Source organism: Pinus tabuliformis, chromosome 6 (genome assembly GCF_031772625.1).
Source record: "Pinus tabuliformis cultivar Carrire ecotype Pingquan chromosome 6, CPIR1, whole genome shotgun sequence".
NCBI lineage: Eukaryota > Viridiplantae > Streptophyta > Pinopsida > Pinales > Pinaceae > Pinus > Pinus tabuliformis.
Window position 1 is genome coordinate 507,782,496 of NC_142292.1, and position 12,477 is coordinate 507,794,972.

At 41.4% G+C, this 12,477-nt stretch overlaps 1 protein-coding gene across 3 annotated transcripts in view; it reads right to left on the reverse strand.

Moving 5' to 3' along the window:
* Positions 1–214: 214 nt before the first annotated feature.
* Positions 215–12,477, reverse strand: part of LOC149259533 (uncharacterized) — a 261,302-nt gene continuing 249,039 nt past the window's right edge. For 2 of the 3 annotated variants that reach the window (XM_089376090.1, XM_089376075.1), the window contains exon 7: positions 215–285. The gene's annotated coding sequence lies outside the window, so the exon portion shown is untranslated. The remainder of the gene's footprint in view (positions 286–12,477) is intronic. The other variant, XM_089376083.1, reaches the window with a different exon arrangement.

A 12,477-nucleotide genomic window follows, 5' to 3' on the forward strand; every position in this document is an offset into this window, starting at 1 on the left:
CAGAGATTACACACATATCACAGCAAAATTAACCCCATTTCAACAAAGAATATTTACAGAGAAAACACATATGGTTTGAAGAAATAAATATTAAAGAAAAGCACTGAATAGATCCTGCAATATTGACATGGTTCAGGAGATAATCAACACTCTTCTGGCCTGCATGTTCACTATAGATGAGAGAAATTATGGATATGTTGACCAAATAAGAACAATTCTTTACCAGCTTCAAGCTCTGGCAGTGTGTCTCTGGGCCACAAGTTTGGTTGGCAATATGACAAATACCTACATCAGACATGTGAGAGGGTAGACATTATTTCAAGCAAGCATAATCACCTTGGGTAAAAAGTAAAACTATTTGCAACATAAATTCAGACTTATGCTGGAGGAATTGATTCCAAATTCCTAATGATTAAGAGTCTTCAAATATCCATGCAATCATTTTCAAATAATGATATCAGTCAAATAAGTTGCTTCACAATTACTTCCAAAGAAACAAACACAGAGAATCCTAATATGAGATTATACAGCAGTCATAAGACCAACATGTCCATTCAAATGCGGTACCTTAGTTCGCAATGTTTATGAGGATGCCCCTTGGTAGTAAAACAATGATCTTTGATGACAACCTATACCCAAGTGCTTCTGAAGGTGAATCCTTGGGAGCACTTATAGCATCTGACATGTTTTCTTTTGGATTATCTCTTGGGGATGTCCCAGATTCTTTATCTTCAGACACTTCCTTTGTTTACCTAGCACTCTACAATCATTTCTTGGAATGATAGTAATTTTTAATTGAGGTCATTTATGGCTAAGAAACATCACAAATTTTATTGCTAGGTTATAGCTTAACACCCAACCTAATCAAGTTTACTTTTCATTACATTAGGTGACCAAGGTCAACCTAAGTCCTAAACATATATCCTATATGTTCGTTGCCCCACATTATATGCAAGATGACACACTTGGACCAGCAGTGCCCCTAGCTGGCTTAGCAGTATATACAAGGTTTGGCATCAGATCCGAGGCCAAAGGAGGTTTTTCTCATCCTTGAGACATGGGAGGGAAAGCACCATCTTCCGTGCCCTCATTTAGAGCAATCTACAGGCTTATTTTTCATCAAGAGACCCATGAGACCACTTCTTGTACCATAGAGCCACTTTGGAGCACCACATGATCATTTGCACAGAGATTAGGGACCAACCCCTTATTCGTCATTCATGGATCCCTCACCCTCATAACGACACCTTGAGGAAACATTTCTGCCTTCCAACAACCCTTCTCCACCATGGTTTCATCATTTTGGCTTACTTACAGATGGCTTCTTCATCACTTTATGAGCTACTTGGTGGGCTTCTCACCAAGGACTTGTTATTTGCACATTATTTTATAATTGTAGGGGCTATTAGGCTAATTCGAGTTAGATAGAGGATCATATAAATAGAGATATCTCCCATTGTGAGAGATCATCATCATCACACTTGGATCTCTTTTTAAAAGAATTTCACACTTCTTTCTCTTGGACAAATTGGATGTCTTTGATGCATTTTGATATCTTTGGGAGCTAATTTCGATTTCTCTTGGAGCTGCTTCTTGATCTATGATTGGATATATCTCTTGTTATCTTGTAAGTGCTATTTGTTGAAGATTTTTCTTGAAATAATGTCTAATGTGTGGAATTATTGCAACTAGCTAGATCTTTTGTGCCCTAATTTTATTGAATATCATTGTAAAGATTGTTGGATTGTAGATTGTACATACTACTCATTGAATAAAAAGTAGATGAATCTTCCTAGTGGATTGAAATTTGTTTTCCTTCCATGAAAATGAATAGATCTTGGGTGGGTAATTGTTCAAAAGAGGTTGCTAGGGCATCACTTTTTAGCCTCCTTGAGGACGAATTTAGCAAAATTTGAATCATCATTGACTCCATAGCCAAGGGAAGTAGGCACCAGTCCAAGAAAAAATTGGTGGTAGCTGTTCTTTCCTTCTCTTTTCCCTCTACTAAAATTTTCAACCCCTTTCATAGAGAACCTGGCTAGGACACCCTGCGAAATTCATTAGAGGAGAAAATTTTCAAATCCACTTGGATAGGAATCTGCGCTGGTGTCTCCCCTAGTGAATCTCAAAGTTTGAAGCAATTCCCACTGTGGTTTGCAAGAAAACCTGTGCCATAGCTGTGACTTTGAAATCCCATCTTGAACGTGGTGGAAAAAGTAACTATGTTCAGTCTTCAATAATGTACTTGAGAAATCATGTAATGTACTTGTTAAAATAATAAAGAAAAGAAATTTTATTATTATTGTTGTGACTTATTAAAACAGGGGTTTCATGGTTGGGTCACCATATTTTAGGTCAAAGTCCCCATTGATAACTTCTAGGATTTATTCTAAGTCTACAGAATTATTGTACATTTAAAGAGACCCTTCTTGGGCTTTTGAATCATGTAAAATGGTTTAGTGTTGAGTCAAATATGAATTATGGAACCTCCACACCATGTCGGCCTAAGGGAAGATCAAGTCATCTTAAGACCCTATTCGACCCCACAAGAAGCCTATAAAAGGAGGGACATCAAATTCATTTGGATTATCACTCATCATCAAGTTCAAATTCTCTCTACTGGGCAGAAGTGCGAAAATCTTGTTGTTGGGCAAAAGTGCGAAAATCTTGTTGTTGGGCAGAATTGCGAAGTGGGTAGCTTGGAAAGTTTGTTTCCAGGAAGCCGAAGTGAATACGAGTTTCGGTGAGTCTGAGGAGTCAAGGAAAATCGAAATTTTCGTGGTGGTCTCTCTCTATTTCGTTCTCTGGATTGGGAGATTGAAGTCTTCCAAGTTGGACTGCTGTCAGAAGCTGTTAGCTGCTGCAAGTTGCTGCATAGTCGAAGTTGCTAGGAAGAGGTCAATCTTCTGGAGGCTGACTTGGTGTGGAGGGAAGGTCTGGTCAAGGTCGAGGGTGAAGAGTCTCAAATAATACTATTGAAAGGAATAATTACTTTGACTGGGTTTTCCCTTGGCATGTGCCTACATCTTGTGTTCATTGTTTTATGTGTCGCTGCTTTTGGTAATTGCTTGATGAACTAAAGAAAGAAGATATAAAGAATCGTCATAATAAGAAACGTCACAAGTAATTATCAAGATCACAAAAATATTTACTACCTTTCTGATTTTCCAACATGGTATCATAGCTTTGGTGAAGAAAGAATAAAAAGGCAAATCCATTCATAGTCACTATCTCAGGGATAGAGTCTATTATATTCAAGAGAGATGTCTAACTCAATCAAGGGTGAGAACAAACTTGAAGGAGTATCTAACTTCAGATCCTGGAAGAAGAGTATTGACCTAATTCTCAAGAAGAACAAGGTGCTAAATTTGGTAAAAGGAAATGTAAAGAAGCCTACAGAAGAAGCCAATGATGCCGACAAAGCAAAATTCAGGCATTTAGAATTGGTACCAATGACCCCGATGGTAGAAGGGATAAAAGACAATCTTGTCCCATTCATAGCTAACATCGATCATGCTCAGGTTTTGTATGAAGCCTTGTCAAAGTTGTTCACTATTAAGTGTGAAAATTCCTACACTCTGAAGGAACCCCTACTGCGGCAAATCTGAATCTACTTCACCTACTTGATTTTTAAATTACATTCATCAAGTTATTCTTCTGAATACTTAAGAAAATTAATGCTGCAGCCTACACTAATTAAATATTTGATCTCATGAAACAAAAAACAGAGCAAAGAACAAGATACATAGGACACACTTATTTTTGGATACAATAGTACCCGGAAAAACCCAATGCGGGAAAATCGGTGCAGTAGTTCTGAGGGTTTATTATTATGTAGGAGAAATATTTGAGTACAAATCTAGGATGCTCATCTAGCAATCCATTACAAAGAAAAATACTAGCGGAAAATCTAAGTGAGTTTTACCTCACTTCACCCAGCAGAAATCCTGCTGATCTGGCACAAGATTGGCTAACCCCGATTATTTCTACATTGGCCCTGCGTAGGCCCTGCGTCAGTCTTTCAGCCTCTATGTCAGCCCTGTGTCAGCTTCTCTGCCCTTTGCGTCAGCTATCCCGACTGTTCCGACAGTTCCCAGCAGTTTCGGTTGTTTCCGGCACAAGATTGGCTAACCCCAGCTATTTTTGCGCTAGCCCTGCCTCATCCTTTCAGGCTCTGCGTCAGCCCTGCATCAGCTTCTCTACCCTTTGTGTCGGCTATCCTAGCTGTTCCTGCAGTTCTGGATTCTACGAGACAGGCAGCTTTTTTGCTCTACACAGGCCTTTCTGGACCTGCGTCAGGACTGCGTGGGCACAGACTGGCCCAACATCAGCTCTCCCGACTACTGCGTTGCCTCTCTGCAAGCTCTCTCCACCTCTCTGTCAGTATTCTCCGAAAAATCCTTCTCCAGGATTCTCACTACCCCTCTGCTGCTAAATGATCAGTTAGTTTGAATGATCAGTTGAGTTTTCAACGACCGAGTTTAAGTCTCTGATCAACAGCTAATATTAAAACATGACTTGATTGGCCTTCTAGATCATTCTCACCCATATTTTGATTAATACCCATTAATGTTTTAATTCCCCTAAGTTTAGACTTCGGAACTCCATTAAAAATATAAATTATTTTAATAAAATACAATCCGAGTGGAATTTCACCAAACGATTTCTGGGTTCTTTAGAACTCATGTCCCTTAGCCTCTCCACCAAATTTTAAGGCTAAATCACTTCCAATGCTACCAAAAACTAACACTCCCTCATAGCGAGGAAAGTGCTCTAGCAACAATGTCCACCTGCATGCTACTTTGTTTCTGAAGCACCTCCTTTCTGCACTGTTGCTGCCACCAACACTGTGTTGTTGTTGCTACTGTGTTGTTGCCCATGACACTACCAATGCCACTGTTGCATTTGTACTACAACTCCCTCTCAAATGCTACATCTGCTATGCTGCTAGAACTACCACTGCTAACACTGCAACTCAGTTGCTAAGATAAGCAACTGAAAAACATACAAAATTAGTTGAACTTAATTGTGTTCATCATAATACAATGAATGTTAGAGTCTGACTATTACTAACCCTCTGAATCTTCTATGTTGTTGCTGACTTCTACACTGCTGCCAACCTTGCTATGCACTAATCAGTTTCTGGTCCCCAACTACTGCATTTGTCTTCTAAACACTCCACTGCATCATCTAACACTATGTCCATATCGCTACAGCTGAATCTTGGGCTCCCATAGCAAGGAATTGATCCAAGAGGTGGACTCCTCAAGGATCCTACCCACATGTAGTCCTCCTAACTACAACTCAATATCACCCCATCTCCCGCCTGGAGATGCGTGGGCACTCATGGCAAACTCATCCCCGTCGATCTTTGCTGATGCAGCCTTAAGATCATGCTTCTCATCCTTATCCTTTTTCTTCTAAGGACATTCGGATGCGTAGTGGCCCATCTCGCCACAACTGAAACATTTCACCTTCGAAATGTCTTACTTTCACTTCGGCTTCTACTGTCCCTTCGATGCCAGAGTTGCGTTCTCCTCCTCCTCCTTCGTCTTTGTGCCACTCCCACTACTGCCATTGACGTTGACCTTCACTAGGGCCCTCCTTAACTCCTCCTGTTGAAGAGACACCCACATCTCTGTTGGAAATACTGAGAGGGGGGGTGAATCAGTATTTCTTATTTTTTGTTCTAGTGATTGTCAAAAGCATATATAGATATGTATATGTATACACAGAACTAAAAAATCGACAGCTGGAATAAATGCTTTTATTAAGACTCAATACAGTGCAATGAAATAAATACAGTATAAGTATATCTGACTATGAATGGTTGCCAAGCTCCAACTTGGACTTCAGTGAGGCTCCAACCTCCAGAGCACTAACTCTGTTTTGCAAAGACACCAATCTTGGATTTTAGGAGCACCAACTCCTAAGGACTTCAATCCTGTTCAGTTCTGAGGCTCCAACCTCTGGGCTCCAACCCAACCTTGGTATAAACTGGTTATGCTGCTTCTGCCTCTGCTGCTTCTGTTGCCTCTGTACCCTCCGCTGGTTCAGTTGCCTCTGCACCCTCCGCTGGTTCTGTTGCCTCTTCTCTGGTTTTTTTCACCACAACAACAACAACAACACAGTCCTCTGTGTTTTCTGTTTTTATACATTCCATGCCTCTGTCCATTCGTTTCCTCTTACATGCTGGCTCTTTGCTTCCTCCTTAGTCGTTATCGATTCCTCTGGCTCGCTTGATCTTCTATGCTCGCTTGACACTTCAGCTTTCCAATCCATGGCTTCCTCTGTCTATCTGGGCGTTTCAATATTCACAGGACACGTTCAAGGGAAAGAGAGGCCGCATACACACATTGACATAGCTTAACGAACAGCCACGTCCCAATCGTAATCATTATCGACATGAGTCAGTCTCCTAAGATATCGGGAGCATTATCGAATGCATTTTTGCCTCAGAGGCGCGCGCAGGCCAAATATCAAATTACATAGGAAATATATGAAAAAAAATAGTGGACAGTGCTAAAGGGCGGACTTCAAGGGTCATAGCACCCGTATCTATAATATATCAAGTCCACAGCATTCATCGCAATCGGCGATCGCAAAGGGCCGATGGCCGATGGGCCGATCCTCTCATGGACGCGATATTGCATTGAACCATATTTTATGTGCCCGTCGGGTCCGCTCCCTTATCGCAATCGGCAGTCGCCAATGGCCGATACACCACTGCTCCGATGACCCGGATGCGATATGATATTAAGCTGTTTATAATAAGTCTGTCGGGTCCACTGCTCCTATCGCAATCGGCGTTTTCATGTGGCAGGGCCTCATAACATATGCGATGGGCGGATGCGATAAACCATTTAACCATAACACAATCCCACGTCGGGTCCGTGTTATTATCGCAGTCGGCGTTTTTAATGTGGCAGGCCCAACCCACTTGCGATACCCGCTCCGAAATGACGGATGCGATATATCATTAGACTGGTTTTAATACCTCCGTCGGGTCCACAACCGTATATCGCAATCGGAGGTTTCAGGAGTGACAGCCCTTTGAGACCAGCGACATAGCGGATGCGATATTACATTTAGCCAGTTTATAATGGAGCCGCGGGTCCGTGTTATTATATCGCCTCTATATATATATATATATATATATATATATATATATATATATATATATATATATATATATATATATATATATATATATATACTCCTCAGTACTCCCGATAGTTCTTCCTTTGGTATTGTTGCGCCGATAGTGTTAAGATATATATATATGGGTTTTAACCGCCGATAATGTTAAAACGTGCATACGTGGGTTTTTCGGGCCCAATAGTATTATATGTGGATATATGGCTCCCAATAGCTCCCGATAGCTGTTATGTGCATGTTTATATGATTTCTGGCCGCCGATAGTGTTAACTGTGGCATATATGGCTCTGTTTGCTGCATTTTCTCCTCCGTCCTCTTGCTCCGATATGCTCCGATAGCTCCTCTTCTTTGGCATATATATAGCTCCTCCTATAGCTCCTCTTTGCTCCACTTGCTCCTCTTGGCTCCGTCTGCTCCTCTGATGGCTCTGTCTCCTCTGATGGCTCTGTCTCCTCCTCTTGAATATTGCCATATTGACATCAATGACAATCTGCGTCCAACAATCTCCTCCCATGAAGGTAGTTTTCTCCTACCCAATATGCTTTGGACAAAAACTTGCCATTCATCTGAGACTCCATTCAGGGCTATCCTCACCATTGTGGTTGGCTGAGGAGTGGACCCCAGTGCAGCAAGCTGGTCTCTAGTGTCTTGAAGACATTGAAGATATAGGTTCACCCCTTCACCTTTCTACATCAAAGTCCACTGCAACTTCTGCTCCAACTACATCTTCCGTTGTTCGAAAGAGCCTTCATACAGAGAAGACAAGGTTTCCCACATCTCTCGAGCTGTATCCTTGCCCTGCAAGTGTGAGACCACATGATCTCGAACTCCATCGAGAATGAGCCTCTTTGCCTTCCCCTACTTGGCCTTGTACTTCTTCTTTTGATCGTTGTCAGCGGGAACAACTACAACACTATTGACGTAGGCCTCGAGATCATATTCCTCCAAAACAGCTAAGATTCTAGTCTTCCATATGACATAGTTGGAAACTAATTCCAACCTATTCTGATCTCTGAGCCCATGCGATGCCATCTCACCCAACTATCGAAATAACTCCTCTAGTCACTACTCAGCAAGTGAGAAATTCGAACTTTTTGGCAAAAAGTTCTCTGAGGAGAAAATTCCTCTTCTACATGTCTTCGTTCTTTTCCAGCGGATTTCTGGTTCGGTACAAACTGCACCCTTCAAGCACTGCGTTGAGGCTCTGCGTCACTCCTTCTGCCTCTGCAAACTCACGAAGTGGAAATTGTACCTCTCTTTTGTCTCACTCAGGGAGAGATTTCCTCGGATCTGCTTCCCAGCAAGGACTGCGCAACCCCTTCAAGGGGATTCAAATTGCTTCCAAGTGCAGCTTTTAGCCTCACTGTTCAGCACTGGATCTAATCTTCCCTATTTCAAGATCGATGCTCTGATACCATGTGAAAATCGCTACACTCTGAAGGAACCCCTACTGCAGCAAATCTGAATCTACTTCACCTACTTGATTTTTAAATTACATTCATCAAGTTATTCTTTTGAATACTGAAGCAAATTATTTTTGCAGCCTACATTAGTTAAATATTTGATCTCATGAAACAGAAAACAGAGCAAAGAACAAGATACATAGGACACACTCATTTTTGGACACAGTAGTCCTCAGAAAAACCCAATGCGAGAAAACCGGTGCAGCAGTTTGAGGCAATGTTGCACGAAGCGGAAGCGCGGAGCGCGGAAGCGTCATTTTCCAAAAATCTAGGAAGCGAAGCGTCCGCGGAAGCGTCTGCTATATATATATATTTTTTTATATTTTTTTGCATTTATACTCAAAACAAACATCCCAAATACCAAATTAATTGTAGAAGACATGAAAACATGCATATTTTTGCATAAATCAAGATAGATATGGCATCCATGATTCCATTGTAGTTACTAGTATGTACAACAATCATCTATATTCTAGCTATTACAAACATACATCAAATTTTTAAGCATATTATAAAACATAAAACATTTAAGCATATTATAAAACATAAAACATAGAGCATATTATGATTTATCTAGCAAGTGAGCAACTGTCAACATTTGTCATGTTCAAAATTCAAATAATAATGTTTACAAAATATGTCACTTGGTCACCGCCAAGCCAAAAAGGTTCAAAATTCAAATTCACAAGTCTACAAGTCTAATGAGTAATCTATGACAAAAAGAAGTAGATTGTGAATATATCTACTAATCTCTCCTCCTTCCACCACGAATAGAACGTGATGGCGGGCCTCCACGTGGTGGCAATGAAGAAGATGGTCCCTGTGTAAGTCGTGGCACTGGAACTGATGAAGAAGAACCCCCTGTTGTTGGTGTTGCAGTTGAACCATGGAACCTAGGAACCAAGGGACCAGATGGGGGTGGGGGTGGTGGCATATCAACACGGTCATCATCATCCTAGAATCGCTCAAAAAATTCATGCAAAAAAAAAAAACACTAGTTAACAAAAAAATTAAAAACATGAATTAGAGAAATGCTTTATAAGGGAAAATTGGAAAATTCATACCACAATGGACATACCTGGATAAGAGCATCCTCTAATTGCTCTAGTCGCAACACTCCATCCTCCAAATTGGGCTCCTCTGGATTCTTGTCCCAAATCAACAAGTCTTTATTAGACTTTGCATCTTCACAGTAATGGGACAACAATCGCAAGTTGTAATGAACATAAACCAAGCTCTCTGCCCGGTCTAAATTCAACCTGTTCCTTTTAACACTGTGGATGAAAGAATAAGAGCTCCAACACCTCTCTGCAGAAGAAGTGTTTACCACCTGTGATAGCACCCGCAATGCCAAACTCTGTAGAAGTGGAGTACCCCCTCCATGCATGTTCCACCACTCAAGAGCAGAAAAATGCTCTCGATCTTGAATTGCATGCATGCTCCCAAATGGACCAGTGTTGAGCGTATAGTTGCTCACCTGTCTCCGTACCAATGCAGCCTCCTCATCATCAGGGATTAATCTACTCAATGCAGCCATATATTTTTCGTGAACCTCTCTATCTTGGTGTGGTTTTTTCCTGCTTCCCCCCCCCAGGTGCTGGTGTTGAAAGCCATGATGGATGATAGTATTTAGGTGTCAAAACATATGCTAATGCATGCAATGGAATATTTAGCATTTCCCATCGGTTTTGCACCTCTACACGAATATAATTGTACAAGGTGGTATCTCTAGGCTCAACAATGTCTTTAATCTGCCCCAACATGCTATCCATTTGCTCATACACCTCCCCAATTACTGGTCGATCTGAATCTGCAAACTTGATCATGTAATAAATTGGTTTGGTGAATTGCAAAACATATTTAACCTGTGACCAAAAGTAACTGTCAAGAACAGTGTCCTTGACTACATTAGCACCATCTGTGTCAGTGTTAATTTCATCCCATGTTTCAGCACACACCAGATTAGTTAAAGCTTGTCTCACCCTCACTAGCCGCCTAAAGGTGAGGTAATAACTAGCAAATCTTGTCTTTGCAATTTTAAGCAATTGCAACTTGGAGTAAGTGCCATAGAAGTAGTTTACCCTTGTATGCCCTGTGATGAATTTAATGAGCTGCTTCCCTTTCCTGTAAACCTCAGCAATCCACCCACAATCTTTGTGTTTCACAATATCATGCATCAAAAGGTTCAATGTGTGAACCAGGCACCCAGACCAAAAGATGTGTGGATGAGTACGCTCAATAATTTTTCCTGCTGCCTTACAATTTGCTGCATTATCTGTGATCACTTGAACCACATTATTCGGACCAACATCTTTGATTGATTTCAATAGGAGATCTGCAATGTTTTGTGCAGTTGCACTGATGGAGGAGGAGTCATGACATGCAATAAATACTGCACCACTAGAAGAAACACCAAGAACATTTATCAAATGTTGGTTTCTAATATTTGTCCACCCATCTGATACAATGGATACCCCATAATCCACCCACTCATGTGTAAAACGTGTCAAAGCTCTTTGAACCTTAGCTTTTTCTCTTTCTAATAGCACTGTTCTAGCTTTCTCATAGTTGGGGGCCTTGTATCCTTTTGGGGCTTCATTGATGGCCTTTACCATGTCATGCCAATAGGGAGAGCGAAGCACATTGAATGGTACACCGCAAGCACAAAGAAAACGGACTATCTTTCCATCCACATCATCCCTCCCAGCAACATTAAGGAAATCCCCTATTGTTTTTCTACCTCCAGAGGTTGCAGAAGTACCATGAGGAGATGGGCAACTACCAAATTTAGAGGTTGCACTTGATTCAGAATGAGTTTTTTGTTTCTTGTTTTTTTGTTGTGCAGCCATCTCTATTTGGATGTATTTTCTTCTTTGTTCAGTTGAAATGTTTGGGCAAATTTGTACCCCCACAGAACCCTTTTTTTCATCACTGTCCAGCACCCCACAAAGATGCCTCCTCAGACGGGTATATGAACCCGTATATGGTTTTCCTCCATGACAACCATGAGGGCACACAAATTTGTAAGATCCACCACCCTTTCCCCCATCAAGTTTGGTCACATAGTTCCACAAGGGTGTTGATGTACCTTTCCCATTTTGTGCTTCAGTGTCCCCTTCAAGTTCATCCCCTTCCTCTTCAAACCCTTCCTCCTCATCATACATTGGGTCACTACTATTAGGACCAAGTTCATCCCCTTCCTCTTCCCCTCTATTCCTCACCCTTGCCATCATTAAAACCAAGAGTGGAATGATACATAGAAGCCAAAAGAACACCATCTTGGAATATGGATATAGGTGGTGGACAACCTGTAAATAAAGGAGCAAGTAGAAACAATGGGAAAGAGTAGGAGAGGGAGGAGAAAAATACAATTTTTTTTTAAAAAAAACAAGGGAGTTTGGGGTTTGAACTTACCTCTTTAGCTCTTGTAGATGAAGTCCTCCAAGCTCTTGCTCCAAGCTCCTCCTCCTTCTCCTAGCTCCTCCTTCTTCACTCCTCCAAGCTCTCCTCTCTTCTCCTCTCCTTTCCTCTCTTCTCTTCTCCTCTCCTCTCTTCTCTTCTCCAACTCTCATAAACTCAAAGTGAGAAAATGAGAAGAGAATGGGGGCTTTATTCTTTTCTAAACTCACCCTAAACTCACCCTAAACTCACCCTAACCCACCCCCTCATGCTAAGTTAAGTTAACTTTTAAAAGAAATTAAAAAAAATTTAAGTTTCTTTTGCTGCCCGCGCGGAAATTTCCGGAAGCGCTCCGAAGCGCTCGGGTTGCGTGCGCTTCCGGGCCCGAAGCGTGGCGCTTCCGGATGCCCGAAGCGCGGATTCGGGGCGACGCAACCTAATTTCCAGGAATCGTTTT